This window comes from Oncorhynchus gorbuscha, linkage group LG05, assembly GCF_021184085.1.
Source record: "Oncorhynchus gorbuscha isolate QuinsamMale2020 ecotype Even-year linkage group LG05, OgorEven_v1.0, whole genome shotgun sequence".
NCBI lineage: Eukaryota > Metazoa > Chordata > Actinopteri > Salmoniformes > Salmonidae > Oncorhynchus > Oncorhynchus gorbuscha.
Window position 1 is genome coordinate 31,018,799 of NC_060177.1, and position 17,673 is coordinate 31,036,471.

The 17,673-nt window shown below is 46.0% G+C and overlaps 1 protein-coding gene across 1 annotated transcript in view; it reads left to right on the forward strand.

The window, feature by feature from the left end:
• Positions 1-1,861: 1,861 nt before the first annotated feature.
• The window catches only part of LOC124035834 (docking protein 4-like), a 68,421-nt gene continuing 52,609 nt past the window's right edge, over positions 1,862-17,673 (forward strand). The window contains exon 1 of the mRNA XM_046349610.1: positions 1,862-2,175. The gene's annotated coding sequence lies outside the window, so the exon portion shown is untranslated. The remainder of the gene's footprint in view (positions 2,176-17,673) is intronic.

The following is a 17,673-nucleotide window of genomic DNA, read 5'->3' on the forward strand; positions in this document are numbered from 1 at the left end:
GGCAGTTTGGCACAGAAATATGCACTTATATACCACTTTTTTTTTGTTCTATTGAAAATTTCCCTGACTGCATTTAGGCCTCTTAAAATCAATGCAGAGGAGCCACTTAAAACTGTTGAGACCCAACTAGTAAGAGAAACCACCATTATGTAAGACACTCAACAGGGGGATCCACAATGGAAAATTGTTCAATGAGACAATAGGTCACCAGAGGACACCGTTCAGTGTGCTTGGGACAGGACAGCATGGGGATGGAGGGATCATTCCATCCCTAGCAGCGAGGCCCGTTTCCTCTGAGCTCGTGAGACTCTGCTGCTCTGTTGCACATCACTTCCTGCGCCTCTCTGTTGTCAGGATGAACGCCAGGCGGGAGGAGGAGGAGAGGAGGGGCGGTGGGATTGAAGTTTCCACTGTGACATCACTGTTCTGCTCTAACCCTGGATCCCTTAACCCTTACAAAAAGTCAGGAACCCTCTCCTCAAACCAACCAAACTATTACCAAATCTACCCCCCTCTTCCTCCTCCTGCAGTATTTCCCCATACCTCTATGTATGTATTACAGAAACAGACTTTTAACAGATCAACTGTGGTCTGATACAGTATGATTGATGAACAAACACAAGGGTTAAATTGCCTACACCCCAAGCCTGGTTTCTTTGTTTAACTGTGTGTTCTAGTGAGTCAGATGTTTGTCTTTGACTGGAGGGGTATCATCTATATCTGTTTATCCTTACTGTCTGTAATGGATATGAATAACCACCATCTTCCTGTGTTTATCAGCACTCTGCTCCTCTCTCATTTGTCTCTGCCTATCTCTACTTTCATTCTGTCCATCCGACTGCAGCTGTTCAGCTCTAATCACCCCTGTCAGTCTCCTGCAAGAGACTAGAAAGCCCAGTTCTGTGCAGCTTGACCTTCCTTAGCGTGCATACAAGTATGTGAATCTCTATGGTTTGTTTGGGTATGTAGCCTACATGTAATTGACCTGAAATATCCCTGCTGCCCACAAAGGACTATGCCCAGTGAAACAGCTCAGATGTACCTGTCTTGACCTGTCAGTATTCTATAATTATTTTGCATTTCTATGCTAATATTCTCACCTGATTCACCAAGAGATTGATTACCCTTCATAGTGACTGATGAGGATCACCTCCGCTGGCAGAGCGCAGTGGAACATTGCCGGAAAACTCCCCATCAGCATGAACATTTCCAGTACAGTAGCAAGCCCCCCCCCCCCTTCAAAACTCTCTAGTAGTGGCCCCATGAAGTGTGAGTTAAAGGCTGCCGGTCACAATTACACACTAGCGGCGCTCTCACCCACATATTCCTCTGTGATGATATTTGAGTAAGGATGCGACGTGTGATAGACGATGAAACAGTCAGCCCTGAAACGACATAGGCATACACGTAAATAGAGGACTCAGGCGGTGATATTATTGGCGCGTAAAGTTATAGTGCGTCATTGCAAATACTCCTGACTGAAATGGGTTTCTGAGTCATCATATTCATTTTTTATATTCGGGTTTTATCTCACCACTTAGTGACAGTTTATATTCCCACGTTATACCCTGTAAACTATATGATATATGTTTTTACTAAATTGGCAGAGAGTAAAGAGAACGAACTTGGTAGGCCTATATCGAAACACACAGAGCAGGTTACATGTTCAATATTTTAAGATGCTTAAAACCTTAGCATTTTCGGTAGAAATGTATCAATATGGTAAAATGCTGCTCTCACCGTGAATGAGTACCCAATTGGAAATGATGAATAAATTATATGTGCGCAGCTCTTGGAGTTTTACGGTAAAAGGGTGGCTACTGAAACGTGGCTGGTTGAATTTGTGTCTATTTTGTTTGCAGCTCTGATCCGCTCCGTACAGCCCTATACAGTCATTGGTACAGCTCTGAGCAGCGCCAGCCGGACTGGACAGAACATACCGAAGCCAGTTCTCTGTGAAGAGCGAATCACCTCGGCGCGTTCGTCACAAATATAACCACTCAGCCAGAAAGCAGCCTATTCTCCGTCGATTCATGGAATTATTGTCAGGTGGCGTAGGTTGCATTTATTACCAATTCAGTTCGATAGTTGTGGCTTCCACCCATCCTGCCTGAAGGTCACAAGCGGAGCTGCTCAGCACCGACCGCCGCGCCCCTTCAGGACTTCGTCACCCAGGTAAATGTTTTGGAACGTTAAATCGTTTAACATGGTGTACATTGTGTGTATAACATGGTGCACATTATGTGTATATTGAGCAATTGTTTGAGGTGTTGCTTTTACCAAGTTGCATTGCTTGCAACATGGATGTTATTAGATGATTTCTATAATGCTATTTTGTTTAAAAGCCTACTGCAACTATGTCAGCTTGTTTTTAATTAATTATGCATATGGAAGGAATATATTTTGGGAAGGTATGCTTGTTATTGTAAATGTATTTGTAGTGTGTATATATATATTTTCTCTTCTTTTTTTGTTTACCATTATGCATCTCCAATCGCCAATTGTAGGCTGCATAAACCCCAAATGCTACACGTAATAAGACTAACTGTATTTTCCTCTTAGCCTATTCAACATTAAATATGTTTAACTATTGGCTATATACATGTATAGCATAAATAGTTGACGGGTATGGCTTTCGGCTGATAGTTTATCTTCTCTACATTGGATAAGACCTATTGATTGAGAGTGGGCGATTGGTGGTAAGCAATGTACACAAAAAAGCGCGTGCCCGCGTTGTGTGTGTGGAGATAAAGAGATATTGAACATTCATGTTTTAAAAAACATGTTATAGGTTGGTATTTATATAAAATAATGATGGAATTAATTCATAATAGAGCTAAATAATTCAGATTGAATTCATGTTAAATTAACAAAATGCTGAGACCTGTTATAACATTTTGGATTAATAGATAAACCAAGATTTAAAGCAGGCCTATGTAATTTGGTGACATTTAGCAAATTCCACTGACGGTGTAATAACAACTCAATAATGTGGAGTTTCCCGGCACCTTGTAAATCCCAATACAATTAGCCTAATTAAAGTGAAATTGTACCTTTTTAGTATGTTTCTCTTGCAGATAAACGGGCATGTTTCACCCGGCTAATGAAACCGTGTCTCCTCTTATCTCGCTGGCCATAAATAAAGTCCTCAAGAGCGGATAATAAATTAGCTTGATAAGTATGTTCAACAGAATGCTACATTTCTGGCGCGAGTGAGGTCCACAGTGGATGTTTTCTGCAGTAGTTATCTTTAGTAAACCGCTTTGAGATATAGATGACAGTACAAGCACTTATTAACCTGTAGCCGGGAAATCAAATTATTCTATATAAATGATTCTATAGGCATAGTGGGCGTAAACATTGTATTGCGACTCCGTGTGGCGCGCGCAAGGGAGGAGGTATGTGGCCTAATGAACAATGACCATTTATTTGATAGGAAAGTAGAAATCATGCAGTAGATTTCTAAGAGGACTTGAGGAGATGAGGGGCAACATGTCAGACATGGCCTTGCAGAGTTGCCTTGCGTCCTACGTGAAGTTCCAGGGATCGTGCCTTGTCTCTGTGCACACACAGCTGTTTGTTGTAACACACGACCCGCTGTCGGGGTTTGTTTGCGTCATAGCTGAACTCCCGCTGGGAGAGTGATTATTGATGTGTTATGAATGATGCAGAGACATGATTATATTACAATGTTTGTACATCCTACTGTTATGCTTCTGATGTGTGTGTGCGTGCGTGCGCGCGCGTGGCTCAGCTGTCAGGTATAGAGACAGACTGTTTTTTCCAGCGCTGTTTTTTCCAGCGCTGTTTTTTCCAACGCTAACCCGGTGGGACATCAGATCTATTGGAGCCACACTAAACAATAGTTCAATTTCGAGAAGATCAACAATGAGGAGAGAAGTCAATGCAATTCATCTGGAGCAGCACCACCGCAAAGACAAAGAGCACTTTCTAGCACTTTCTCTCCCGGCTGCTGCACACTGAATCATTCTATCAATTCCAGGCCTTGGCTGCCTGGCACAACTTGCATGCCAACCGGTGATGTCTTCATGTGGGCATCAATACTTTTGTTCTGCTCCAAAAAAGTAAGAGGAGGGATGACAGGCAGGCCAGTGGATATCACACTACTTTAGCCAATATCCTCACCCACATCACCACCATTATCTCCTCCCTGCCATACTGAACATTAGGAGCATGGCACGGCACTCATGAATCTTCTTAGGATACATCTATGACTGTGGATCTGCCTGCATTCGCTCTTTAACTCAGGGTTCTCAACGGCTACGGAATGGACAGGTCCGTCCGTGTTCATTGATTTATGTAACAGCAACCCTTCACATGATACGGTCTCTCTGACTCACCCCCCTCTCTCTCTGTCTGTCTCTCTGACTCACCCCCCTCTCTCTCTGTCTGTCTCTCTGACTCACCCCCTCTCTCTCTGTCTGTCTCTCTGACTCACCCCCCTCTCTCTCTGTCTGTCTCTCTGACTCACCCCCTCTCTCTCTGTCTGTCTCTCTGACTCACCCCCTCTCTCTCTGTCTGTCTCTCTGACTCACCCCCTCTCTCTCTGTCTGTCTCTGACTCACCCCCCTCTCTCTCTCTGACTCACCCCCTCTCTCTCTGTCTGTCTCTCTGACTCACCCCCTCTCTCTCTGTCTGTCTCTCTGACTCACCCCCCTCTCTCTCTGTCTGTCTCTCTGACTCACCCCCTCTCTCTCTGTCTGTCTCTCTGACTCACCCCCCTCTCTCTCTGTCTGTCTCTCTGACTCACCCCCCTCTCTCTGTCTGTCTCTCTGACTCACCCCCTCTCTCTCTGTCTGTCTCTCTGACTCACCCCCCTCTCTCTCTGTCTGTCTCTCTGCCGGTGCTACCGTCATGGACCGCTCATTGGTGTTTAGCAGAGCTGGGTGTGTGTATATTAGAGTATGGCAGGTCCAGGGTCAGTGGTTCAGAGGGGTATTTTACAGTGGTGTCTATGGTATTTTACAGTGAAATTTCATCACTTTGTTTCCAACTGTCTGCTGTTATTACAGACAGCCAAACGTGCAATTAAACTCAGACAGTGTGGGCTCTGGTTATAGGCAGTTAACACACACACACACACACACACACACACACACACACACACACACACACACACACACACACACACACACACACACACACACACACACACACACACACACACACACACACACACACACACACACACACACACACACACACACACACACACACACACACACACACACACACTGGATTGGGTTCTGGGAGATTACAGGAGTAATGGGGAGGCACATCTGTCCTCCCACTCCAACGGTCCATGTTTGCCCCCCCCCCCCCCGGTCTTTTGGCAGAGGTGGTCATGTTGTGTGTCTGTGTTGGTGTGTATGCTGGAAGAGATGGCGTACACCGTACGTGTTCCCCTGAGGGTGAGGGCTGACTGTGCTGTGCTATGCTGCAGTGGGTTTAGTAGCGTTCTGTATGATCGATATGCTCCTGTCTTACTGTGAAATGAGTCAGAAAGGGCAATGTGGAGCCGGACGGCTGCTGTTGCTATGGGGGAAGAAGAGTACACAGTTGCTATCTAGGGAAACAATGACTTGTGTGTCAATGTCACCATGCCTGTGTTGTTTTCTGGGAGCTTTGGGCTGATTTGTATCCACATACATTATCTGTGTAATATGTTTGTGTGGACATGCGTGTGGGTATGGAAGAGAAAGAAAAATATAGTATTTTTCTGTTTCTCTTTGTGTAGTTTTGAGAAGCTCTTTGTGTGTAGACGTGGTGTGTGTCTGAGAGAGAAGGCATGTGTGTGAGAGAGAGAATATACTGTAAAGGACCACATAAATCATTCAGAACATTATGTGCTGTGCGATGAGGGCGGTGCAGGAGCTAAGCTATGTGCTTTACTGTAAGTTAGAGTGCAAGTGCATGGCATACTATACAGTACACACCACATTACCATTTTGTGTGTTCTCTGAGAGAGAGGGGTGCATGCTATACGTTCATACTAGCCGGGAGGGGGGGTACTGTATGTGTGGCAGTAACCAGCACCTGGAGACAGAGGGAGATGGACGGATGTTGAGAACGATGGGGATACATAGAGTAGGATGATAGATGGACATTGGTTGAGAACGATGGGGATGCATAGAGTAGGATGATGGATGGACGGCGGTTGAGAACAATGGGGATGCATAGAGTAGGATGATAGATGGACTGAGGTTGAGAACGATGGGGATGCATAGAGTAGGATGATAGATGGACTGAGGTTGAGAACGATGGGGATACATAGAGTAGGATGATAGATGGACGGAGGTTGAGAACGATGGGGATGCGTAGAGTAGGATGATAGATGGACTGAGGTTGAGAACGATGGGGATACATAGAGTAGGATGATAGATGGACATTGGTTGAGAACGATGGGGATGCATAGAGTAGGATGATAGATGGACGGAGGTTGAGAACGATGGGGATGCGTAGAGTAGGATGATAGATGGACGGCGGTTGAGAACGATGGGGATGCGTAGAGTAGGATGATAGATGGACGGCGGTTGAGAACGATGGGGATGCATTAGAGTAGGATGATAGATGGACGGCGGTTGAGAACGATGGGGATGCATAGAGTAGGATGATAGATGGACGGCGGTTGAGAACGATGGGGATGCATAGAGTAGGATGATAGATGGACGGCGGTTGAGAACGATGGGATGCATTAGAGTAGGATGATAGATGGACGGCGGTTGAGAACGATGGAGATGCATAGAGTAGGATGATAGATGGACGCGGAGGAATGTTTCTGCCATAAAGAGCCCAACCTTCCACATGCTCCTGATGTGGAAGTCATCTGTTTGAATACAACGCCCCTTCAACAACAATATGAGCCACCATACCAACCCTTCCACATGCGTGCGCAGATATGGTCAACGTTATAAAATAGACTGCCAGCCGTTTGAGTGGTGCAAGTGATTTAGCCTATAGATTGAACAGACGGACGGACATACAGACATGTACTGTAGACAGACAGTGTTTATGCAGTATGTTTCCAGTGGAGACGAGCTGACTTGCTGTTCACTGTTGCTGCTGCTGCATCTGGGGACTGGAGCTGGGAGAGAGCAGGGCATTGTGGGAGTAGTCTGGTTCTAGTTGGTTGGCTCTGGCTCCAGCAGGCAGCCAGGGCCCAGCCACGCTCTGACAGCAGAAAGAGAGAGAGGGAAGGAGAAAGAGAGGGCCTGTAATTAGCACCAGGGTCTGTCTGCCGCATTCCACATCTGTAAATTACAGAGTGTAGTGGCCTGCCTGCCTGCCTACCTGCTTGCCTGTCTGTCTGCTGAGCCGATAGAGCGTTCAGCTCTCTGCCACAATACCTTGTCTTCCCTTCCCTCCACTGGCTGAGCATATCCAGACCCTCTCTCTCTCTCTATACCTCTCTCTCTCTCTCTCTCTCTCTCAGTTCAATTTAAGGGACTTAATTGGCATAGGAAATGTCTCTCTCTCTCTCTGCGTGTGTGTTCGTCTTGCTATATCCATTTGTGACTCCTTCTCTGTGTGCACGAGATTCCTCTCAATGCTTCCAGCATTTCCCTCTTCTCATTCTCTTCTCTCTACCCTCTCTTCCTGTCTCCATCTCTGCCCCCCCCCCCTCACTAGCTCTTTCTCGTGTCTGCTACTGTGTGGTCAGGCCTACTGGCAGGCATGGCTGCGTTGCCTCTTGCTTTTTTTCCACATCACTTCCACAGCCTCTTTCATGCTGTGATTCGGAGTGGAAGGCTCCCCTCCTCCACTCGCCTCCCCTGAGTCTGGGCTTCATTGATTTGTTTTGATTTCAGCAACTTCAGTTCTCCACGCTGGTAGGTCCGGAGCCGGCCCGCACCGTGACTCTCTCTCACTGCAAGACCAGGGACGGCGTGACCATGCAGCAGCATATCTGTTTCCTATGTGTAGTATGACTAGCTTTTCATGTCAGCTAACGAATGCACAGTACATCTCCAGACTAACTCCAAAGAATTCTTTAAGGGGAAAGGGATTGTGCTACTGTAAAATGAAAAACATTTAGCATATGAATGGATAACATCATCACGGATCAATTAAGTGTGAATGCGCATAAGGGCTCTTCAGAAAGGCAAGCAGAGGAAGTACATTTGTGTAGTTTAAATGGGTGTGGGTTTTTTTAGGCTGGGGAAAGGAACATTTGTGAGTGTGTGGATTGGTGAATCTGTGAGTAAGAGTGAGAGCCTACTCCCTTGTGTCTGTGTGCATGTCCTGTGTGCTTCTCCAGTGTGCCGCGTCCCCGGAGTGTGTCCCCATGTGTCCTCTGTGCGTCTCCGTGTCTGAGGCTGAGGTAGTGCTAATGGGATAGCTGTCTGGCCTGATGGATGAGGCCTGGCCAGGCTGAGATGGTGACCCTGTCGGGGGGCTGTGGTGGTTGTCTGTGGAGCCAGCCAGCCTGATGGAGCACTTGCTCTGATTGGGTGCCACCGAAAGTGAGCTCGCAGGGACCACTCCGCACCCGCACCTTACTCATTCTCTCTGTCTTTCAGCTCTCTCTCTCTCTCTCTGTCTCTCTCTCTCTCTCTCTCTCTCTCTCTCTCTCTCTCTCTCTCTCTCTCTCTCTCTCTCTCTCTCTCTCTCTCTCTCTCTCTCTCTCTCTCTCTCTCTCTCTCTCTCTCTCTCTCTCTCTCTCTCTCTCTTCCTGACACACTCTCTCTCTCTGTCTCTCTCTCTCTCTCTTCCTGACACACTCTCTCTCTCTCTCTCTCTCTCTCTCTCTCTCTCTCTCTCTCTCTCTCTCTCTCTCTCTCTCTCTCTCTCTCTTTCTCTCTTCCTGTCTCTCTCTTCCTGTCTCTTTCTCTCTTCCTGTCTCTCTCTCTCTCTCTTCCTGACTCTCTCCATTTGACCCTGGCCTGTACTACTAGTATATCTTCATTGATGGATGGCAGAATAGTACCCAGTTCCCAGCGACTTTCACTGTCCCACAGTTCAACAGTCTCTCTGACAGTGGATGTGCTGAAAAGTGTTTTCCAGCAGAACGTTGCTGGAGATTCAGTGATGTTATGTGATTACCTCCAGTGCTTTAAAAAAATACAAAAATATAATGTTGTATTGTCACATACCGGAATGGTGCAGTGAAATGTGTTGTTTTACAGGGTAAACCACAGTAGTACCGGCCCCTGGAGCAAATTAGTGTTAAGTGCCTCGCTCAAGGTTAAGTGCCTTGCTCAGGTGTTTGAACCAGCAACCTTTTTGGTTACTGGCTCAACGCTCTAACCGCCAGTCTACCTGCACTGTGTGACAGACAGGAGTTTCACCTGCTCTGTAAGGATGTCATCATCAGGAGTAATGTCAACTATATGGACATAGAGGATGTCATCATCAGGAGTAATGTCAACTATATGGACATAGAGGATGTCATCATCAGGAGTAATGTCAACTATATGGACATAGAGGATGTCATCATCAGGAGTAATGTCAACTATATGGACATAGAGGATGTCATCATCAGGAGTAATGTCAACTATATGGACATAGAGGATCTCATCATCAGGAGTAATGTCAACTATATGGACATAGAGGATGTCATCATCAGGAGTAATGTCAACTATATGGACATAGAGGATGTCATCATCAGGAGTAATGTCAACTATATGGACATATATTAGCTCCTTTTTTTTACAGGCACTGAAGGGGATGTTACTGGTATGATCTGTTCCACTTCTATCTGTCCATGCCTTTATCTGGATGGATGGACGGATCCCAAACTGCTGATCCAGGATCTGTGTCCTCGCTCAAGCCTTTGGTAAACTAGAGGGCAAATACTGTTCCTGAATCAGAGCTTAGGTACTCTCAGCACATATCAGCCCAGAGGGACAGCAGTTGTACTCTGAGCCTGGTTCATTCTTACATCCTGTGTTCCCTCCCTCAACGACTGAAGAGTGGATCTCCTGAGTGCTCTGAAGCATTTACAGAGGATCAGGCTAAACTTGAATCATTTATCCTGTTGACACAGAGATGCAGCCGTGTGTGTGTGTGTGTGTGTGGGGAGGGGGGGTTGTGTGTGTGTGTGTGTGTGTGTGTGTCTTTGTGCTATGGTTGCACTCCACACACTTTAACTCCACAATGTTGTAGCTTTTCTTTCTTACAACTGCGTCTCTCATCTTTTCACCTTGGCCATGTATTCCCAGATTCCTTTCTGCGTGGTTCACGGCCCCCTGCTTGTCTGTCTGACTGTCACGTTTTGCAAGCGCCTCTCTAAATGTCTTTAACTATAGCCTTTTTTCTGAGAGGAGGCAAGTTCAGCCCATCGTTTCAGGTAATTGTGTTTACGAGATTTTTGTTTTCTGTATCATTTTGGCTCTTCAAAGTAAATGTTTTCCTTCCCCGCTCTCCGTCTCTGGCCTGTGTGTGTGTGTTTATTCAACCTTGAGTTTAACAGGGAGTTATGCTGTGTGTGTGTGTGTGTGTGTGTGTGTGTGTGTGTGTGTGTGTGTGTGTGTGTGTGTGTGTGTGTGTGTGTGTGTGTGTGTGTGTGTGTGTGTGTGTGTGTGTGTGTGTGTGTGTGTGTGTGTGCGCGCGCGTGTATGTGTCTGTCTGTGTCTGCCTCAAATTGTATCTTCCATCACAAACACGAGGGCGGCGCCATACTCAGTGCCCCCACCTTGTCATCTGTTAGAGAATGTGACAGCAGACCTACAGTCTGGTGAGTTATCTGACGTTCACACTGAATTCACATTGTGTTCACATTAAACTTACATGTCAGCAGAATGGGGAAGCTGTGTGTTGGCCTGTGATGAGTAGAGGTTTTCATATGCTATTCTGTGCATTGAAATATTTCCATGTGTTTACAACAACCTTCGAAGAGGACAAGTGCCCTTTCCCTTTCTCTTGAATTCTCCATTGGACTTAGTATTTATTGTTGCAGAGTGTAGTCTTGGTTCTGTAGAGGTCAAGTGAGGTGATGTAGCCTTATTTACACCATATATGAGTTGGTTTCCTCATCATCTGTTGTGGAGCTCAAACCTGCTTTTCCAGATCTGCCACTCTGCTCTGCACCGCTTCTCTGCTGAGAGAAACACAACCTGTGTTCTACTGCCTGGGGAAAAGATGTACTCAGCCTCTCTCTCTCTCTCTCTCTCTCTCTCTCTCTCTCTCTCCACTTAGAAGCAGTCAGTGACATCACACCTCTCCTGACATCTCTCAAGGTCTCATTTTTAGACACCTCCATCCGGTGTTGTTCCACATGTCAGACTGCCAGCAAGATCGGAGAGTGTGTACTGTATGTCTGTGAGCGAGTAGATTTCTGGCAGTGATTGAGTGTATGTGTCTCATCAGCAGAAATACATTGAATATTGACTTTCAGGCAGTAAAGCTGAGCGGTGTGTAAACACATTGTATTGTAACAGGGGCGCGCTCTGTGAGTATCCATTTAGAGACAACGGATAACATGCCTCCATTGACCATCTAGAGAGCCATCCCCCTATAGAGCACCACAGATTAGCCTCCGTAGCAGTGTCATCACTCTGTCAACCCTGTCCCGTGATCTCTCACACACTGACCCGGCTCCCTGCCTCTAAACAACTCTCTTTTAGAGAGGGAAAAAGAGAGGAAGAAGTCTGGGCTGGTTCTGTGGCTCCATTTTGACTTCCTGGTCACCACGGTGTCGACGGCAGGGAGCCTAGTGGCTAGAGCGTTGGACTCTTAACCGAAAGGTTGCAAGATTGAATCCCCGAGCTGACAAGGTGAAAATCTGTCGTTCTGCCCCTGAACAAGGCAGTTAACCCACTGTTCCTAGGCCGTCATTGAAAATAAGAATTAGTTATTTAACTGACTTTGCCTAGTTAAATAAAGGTTCAATTAAAAAAATAAACATGAGCCAGACAGATTTGACGGCCCACAACGCCTGCACAGCAGTCACCTCCCTCCCTCATCCGTACGCTTAACACAGTCTTTGTCTGCCAACAATGCTGGGATTTGGGGCTGGTCACCCGCTGGTGAGGAATGGCAATGTCTTTCTTCTCTGTCCGTCTCTGTGTCTGTCTCTGCCTCTGTCTCTTTCACCTCGCTAATGCTAATGTTTCATTCTCTGTTTGACTGGGAAATAGTCAGTGGAACTTCCAGAGATCCAAACCTCTAAGGGTCACCCATGAGGCATATACGTTCCAGTCAGCTCTTTTCTTTGACAACTTCCAATATTTTCCACTGAGACATTTTTGTAATAATCTATTTTTAGTTCTTGCGTCAGAGATGCTCACAGCTCATTAGCAGTCGCTGAAGAGTTTGCACCATGCGGTCAGCAGCACACCTTAGGGAATAGAGATGGACTGACAGGTAACGTTCTTGTTGTTGGTTACTGTGTGTGTGTGTGTGTGTGTGTGTGTGTGTGTGTGTGTGTGTGTGTGTGTGTGTGTGTGTGTGTGTGTGTGTGTGTGTGTGTGTGTGTGTGTGTGTGTGTGTGTGTGTGTGTGTGTGTGTGTGTGTGTGTGTGTGTGTGTGTGTGTGTGTGTGTGTGTGTGTGTGTGTGTGTGACTGCATGAGTGCTGATGTGCTGTAGGATTTTATTTTTTATTGAACTTTTATTTAACTAGGCAAGTCAGTTAAGAACAAATTCTTATTTACAATGACGGCCCAGGAACAGTGGGTTAACAGCCTTTTTCAGGGCCAGAATGACAGATTTTTACCTTGTCATCAGCTCAGGGATTCGATCTAGAAACCTGTCGGTTACTGGCCCAACGCTCCAACCACTAGGCTACCCGCCGCCCCAATGTGAATGTGTTGTGGCGCGTATTCTCTGATAAGCATCTACTGTTCTGATGCTAATCTGGCCTCATTACATTTCCTCTGCTGCTCTTTGGCTCTCGGGATCTCGTTCTGTCTCCAAGGAAGTGTGTGTGCATGTCAATCTGTGCGTGTCTATCTGTACACGGATGTGCGTGGCTGACTGTGTGTGGCTGAGTGTTTTCCTGTCGTGGTACTGGTTGCGTGATGGGCCTTGTGATGGTTAGATATCCGTGTCATACCAGCCCATGGAGATTGAGATGTTGGGAAAACACTAACTATACTGTATCTCTAATGTCTAGACATTACATCTGAAGGTAATGCCCTCAGTATCCTGCTATTCACCATTGCTCACCAGTCTGACTGGCCTTGTCTAGCTGAGGGATGTTGCCCCAGACAGCCCCGAACCCCCAGACATGAACAGACCTTTCTCTCTCTTTCACTCTTTCACTCTTTCACTCTTTCACTCTTTCACTCTTTCACTCTTTCACTCTTTCACTCTTTCACTCTTTCACTCACTCACTCACTCACTCACTCACTCACTCACTCACTCACTCACTCACTCACTCACTCACTCACTCACTCACTCACTCACTCACTCACTCACTCACTCAATGTGTTGACATTTTAGTTCACTTCTTTGGGATAGGGGGCAATATTTTGACGTCCGGATGAAAAGCGTGCCCAGAGTAAACTGCCTCCTACTCAGGCCCAGAAGCTAAAAAAATAAATAAATCCTACAACTGATTTCAATGGCTGGCACTTTTATAATAGGGAGAAATCGTGCCCGATTGCAGTTCCTAGGGCTTCCACTAGATGTCAACAGTCTTTAGAAAGAGTCTCAGGCTGGTTTTTGGAAAAATGAGCCAGAAATTGTAGTTTTTCTAGGTGGCTACTGTTTTGGCTGTACTGTTTCCAAACTCGTGAATGAGAGTGCGTTCTTTGGTATTTTTCTCTGGTAAAGATAATAACGATTCTCTGTCTTAAATTGTATAATTTATTTGCGTATTAGGGTACCTGAGGTTTGATTATAAACGTTGATGGACTTTTTTGGATAAGTTTATTGGTAACGTTTGGGATTCATTTTGTATGCATTTTGAAGGAAGGAATTGACTGATTATTGACTGAAGCGCGCCAGCTAAACTGAGTTTTTATAGATATAAAGAAGGAGTTTATCGAACAAAAGGACCATTTGTAATGTAACTGGGACCTTTTGGAGTGCCAACAGATGAAGATCTTCAAAGGTAAGGCATAAATTATATGGCTATTTCTGACCTTCGTGTCGCAACTCCCTGGTTAAAAATGATTTGTCATGCATTTGTGTGCTGGGCGCTGTCCTCAGATAATCGCATGGTTTGCTTTCGCGGCAAAGCCTTTTAAATTTTTTTTTACATCTGACATGGCAGCTGGTTTAACAACAAATATTGCACTTGTGATTTCATGAAAGTTTAATATTTATAGTAATCTAATTTGAATTTGGCGCTCTGCCATTTCACTGGAAGTTGTCGAAATGGGAGCGTCCCACTGATCCGCAATAAGTGTTTGATATAGATATGTAGCTACAGCATAATAGAATGTGTGTAACACAAAAAGTATGCATGTTGATGATGTCAGGTCCAGGATATTGTGTGTCCTCCCATGAGCTCTCTGTGGCTCCGCTTGTCCTCTGTGTTTATTCTTAGTCCAGTACAAGATGATACAGTTAAGAGGCATTCCACGCACGCACGCACGCACACACACACACACACACACACACACACACACACACACACACACACACACACACACACACACACACACACACACACACACACACACACACACACACACACACACACACACACACACACACACACACACACACACACACACAGAGAGAGATAGTGTAAACCTTTCCTCCCTCTTTCTCTCTCTCCCACAGTCTCTTGCTGGCAGCTGTTTGTCTTTGATGTTTATTCACAGGAGTGTTGTTAAGGAGATCCTGGGAGTTGGGGCCTGCCTACCACTTTGTTAGGATTCCTCACTTCACCGAGGCAATTACACAAAAACTCAGCAACCTAATGATTTAAAGTCCCCAGAAAGCATTGCAGGCAGACTGTTAGGTTATGGCGTATTATGTTTAAAATCTAATAACTGTCTCTTAGATGACAGCAACTGCTCCTTTTCCTCTCAATTTGCCCGAAGGGCTTCGATGAATAAAATATGTATTTGGTTTTTCTTCAGTGATACCGCATACTGTAGATGAGAAGTTTTGTGTGTTAGAGATAGGAGAATGATTAGAGTGTTTTTGTGGAGATGGTCATGCCAACAGCCTTGTGATGGACTGTGTGGGGGTATGTGGAGGATGTGGGTGAAGAGGGAGGGGGAGAAGGACCTGGCCTGGCTCCAATTTGGACGAGGGCTTGACCAAAAGGCTCTGGGTTGTGTTAGAAATTAGACACCGCTTCAGAGATTAAGCCCTGTGTGCAAACGTCCGAATTCAGACACACACACACGCACAAGCACACACACACACACACCCTCAAGGCGCCAGTCTCCCTGTAAGGTCTATGAGCTGTTCTGTTTTTTGTCCCTGTTTTGGCAGATGTTATTCATTGAGTTGAATGGGGAGAGAAAGGGGCTGATATTTTGACAGTGACTGAGGCACTGACTCTGAGATGCAGTGTTCCCTAGACTTCTGCATAGTTACCCCACTATGTTAATGGGGTGGTACGCGTATGTGTATGCATGCATGTGTGTGTTGCAGGCAGTGTGTGTGTTTGTGTGTGTGTGTAGCAGGCAGTGTGTGTCTGTGTCGCAGGTAGTGTGTGTCGCAGGCATTGTGTGTGTGTGTGTGTGTGTGTGTGTGTGTGTGTGTGTGTGTGTGTGTGTGTGTGTGTGTGTGTGTGTGTGTGTGTGTGTGTGTGTGTGTGTGTGTGTGTGTGTGTGTGTGTGTGTGTGTGTGTGTGTGTGTGTGTGTGTGTGTGTGTGTCGCAGGCATTGTGTGTGTGTGTGTGTGTGTGTGTGTGTGTCGCAGTCAGTGTGTGTGTCGCAGGCAGTGTGTGTGTGTGCGTCACAGGCAGTGCGTGTGTGTGTCGCAGGCAGTGTGTGGGGGTGTTGAGGGACACAGGAGGTTGGTGGCATCTTAATTGGGGAGGACGGGCTCGTGGTAATGACTGGGCGGAATCAGTGGAATGCTATCAAATACATCAAACTCATAGTTTTCCGGGTGTTTGATGCCATTCCATTTGCTCCGTTCCGGCCGTTATTATGAGCCTCCTGTGTTGAGGGGAGAGTACAACCTGGGGCAGCACAGCAAAGGTGAAAAGATAATGTAGCATCAAAGCTCTTGTTAGCTCTACCTCCCTCTGTGACCCCTCTCCCTTTTTCTCTCTCTCTCTCTTTTCTCCATCCCTTTCTGTTCCAGTTATTGCTATCCTATTTCTACCTGCATTGCCTCCCACCTTCTCTCGGCTAGGTCAAGACAAACGGTTCATTTTGCTGGAGCAGCAGAATCCACATCTCGAGGGGTCAGCAGTAGATTTGAGCAGCTTTAATAGACATCTCTGTATTTATTAAGGCTGGCTTATTGTCTCAATGGATGCTTGGTGAGCTCTCCTATCCCAGTGCAGTGGAAATCACATTCTCTAAGTTCTGTCGCGTTACATTACTTAAATAGAAATGCCATCAGAGAGTCAAATGAAAGAACCTAAAAGGGTTATTCAACTGTTCCCATAAGAGACCCCTTTACACAGACGGTTCTACCTGGAACCAAAAGGAGCTGTACCTGGAACCAAAAACGGTTCTCCTGTGGAGACTGCCGAAGAATCCTTTTGGAACCTGTGTGTATCACCTGTGGATTGCTTGTGACAGAAAACATTGTAAAATATAAATGTGATTGTGTGCTGCAAAATTGTGTTATGATGAGTTTCAAGTCACATAAAAAATGAAGAAATACAAAACAATGATGTGATGATGCCTTGGCCACGCAAGTAAATAGCTTGGTCAAAAATAGTGCACTATACAGGGAATATCGTGCCATTTAGAACACAGGGATAGTGTTTGTAACCTGGCCCCTACCTGTGTTTTCTTCCCACACCCCTTGGCTGGTAATGACATGAGGGTGTGTTTTCACGGCACCGAAAGGGTCAGATGGCGATCTGTGTGTATGTGTGTGTGCTTTCACTGCAAGGGTTAACAATGTTTATCAGCTCCCAATGCACCCCAGACTCCATGTCCAAAAACACTCTGAAGTAGTAGGATGGAAAGATGATGCTCTTTAATCGGGTCATAAATGGGTTTGCATGGGATTATTAAGTTAATGTGTGTTTTTTTGTAATGTGTGTGTGTGTGTGTTTGTTGGTTTAGGATATGTGGGGTTTTATACACTGATAGGTTAGTTGGAGTGTTCGTGCCTGCCAGCTCCTAGCAATCTCCCTAGTCAATTAGTCCTCCTATCCCTTTCTCCCTGTTTGTGTGAGTATGTAATGTGCGTGTGTGTGTGTGTGTAATGTGTATATATTTTGTGTGTGTATGAGCTCGCTGGCTACGGGGCATTGTCTGATAGGACCTGCTTGGAGACAGAGTGTCTGGTCTGTCTATGAGGAGGGTGTGGGTGGGTGGGTGGGTGGTGTGTGTGTGTGTGTGTGTGTGTGTGTGTGTGTGTGTGTGTGTGTGTGTGTGTGTGTGTGTGTGTGTGTGTGTGTGTGTGTGTGTGTGTGTGTGTGTGTGTGTGTGTGTGTGTGTGTGTGTGTGTGTGTGTGTGTGTGTGTGTTATCTATGGCAGATAGTAGACGTGAGCAGACAGGGCATAACGTCTGTTTCGTTGTCGTTCCCTAGTGCTGGCTTCAGGCAAAATATTTCTCTCTTTTCTCTCTCTGTGTGTGTGTGTGTGTGTGTGTGTGTGTGTGTGTGTGTGAGAGA